This window comes from Zerene cesonia, chromosome 20 (genome assembly GCF_012273895.1).
Source record: "Zerene cesonia ecotype Mississippi chromosome 20, Zerene_cesonia_1.1, whole genome shotgun sequence".
NCBI lineage: Eukaryota > Metazoa > Arthropoda > Insecta > Lepidoptera > Pieridae > Zerene > Zerene cesonia.
In genome coordinates, this window is record NC_052121.1 from 8,064,503 (window position 1) to 8,066,248 (window position 1,746).

The window sequence follows — 1,746 nt, forward strand, 5'->3', positions numbered from 1 at the left end:
AATAAATGTTATTTGCAGTTAACAATTTTCTTTTTTCTTTATTACAATATTTATGGCAAGACTAGGTATAAGTTATAATTTTTCTGCATCCTTTATCCTGCTCATACATTAAACGCAAGATCTAGCTTTAAAGTTAAATTTCTACTTCGCGCAATGCTCATACATGGATCTAGTGGGAACAATAGTTCAAAATTAATATAACAAAAATTAACATTTAATTTGAACCTTTCATCCTACGAGTACTTCCTACTAATATTATAAATGCGAAAGTTTGTAAAGATGTGTGTGCGTTTGTTGCTCTTTCGCGCAAAAACTAATGAACCAATTGCAATGAAATTTGGTACGTAGACAGCTGGAAAACTGAAATAACATATAGGCAACTTTTTATCCCGATATTCCTACAGGATACGGACTCACGCGGGTGAAAGCGCGGGGCGCAGCTAGTAGTGGTATAAAGGAGCATATGATTTGATAATAGTAGATATATACTATACATTTAAACCAGATATAATAGCATGACAAACAAAAAGTTTCAAAACTGATAACATTTGGCACAACGCAAAACGTTTTTCTTTGGAATAAACAATGTGATTTGAGCAGAGATAGTTGTGCATTTTCAAGCTGCAGTATGAAAATTTAATAGTTTCCACCCCATATTGGAATGTAGCAGCTAATAATAAATTAAACTCGTAAATAGTACATAGTGTAACTAAGGCAATCGGCAAATAGTACGTCTATCAATTGCCGATCGCTTTAGTTTGTTCGATTATAGTATAGACTATACATTTTATACAATAAAAGATAATAACATGACGAACATAAAATTATAAAATGATAATATTTGGCACAGACATATTATTATTATATACTTAACGTATTATTTCTGACAATTCGAAAGTGATTTAGTTTTATGTACAATGATAAATAAAAATCGATACCAGGGTTCTAATCCTTGAATAAAACATATATCTATTTATGTGTGTTGTGTATGTATGAAACCTTGATATTTTAAATGTTGAAGTGTTTACATTACACGGACAGTTTTTATTTGTTGGTAAACTGTATGTAGGAGTCGCCAATTGGGCCAGCTCGCACCGGGGAAGTACTACACACCTAGAGAAGACCGGCGTGAAATAGAGGCATGCCACTGTGTTTCGTTCGGTGTGTGGGGGAGCCGGAGGCCCATATTCTCTTCCTTACCCTTCCCAGTCCTATCCTTTATTCCTTTCGTCTAGCCTTTCTAATATAATGCCTTGCCAATATAAAGTCGGCAATCGGTAAAGGCGTAAGGTCTGCAATTTTATTTATTTTTTTTATTGACAAATTGGCTATTAATAAATTTATACATAGGTCATCTATCTAGCCAATCATGAAATACATTATCTAGCACCCCACTTCTGAAGAACGGAGTGATTAGCTCATTTAGAAAGAAATAAATCAATTTACTGAATGAATTAAAGAAATTAATAAAAAGCAATATTTAAAAGCAACACCGCGCATAACACAGCTTCATAAAATATATTTTAAAAATAAAATCTTTATAAATAAAGCAACTGGCTAATATCTACACAAACAATTAAGACCAATAAATAAATTTAAAAAATTACAGTATTCTTTGCGACTCGTTAATTGCAGACAAAAAGAGTTGAATCAGTTAGAGTTTTGAGTTTGATTGTATTAGTAACAAGTTAGACTCAGGACAGAAATGCATCGCGGTATTCCTGGATCTGGCGAAAGCGTTCGATA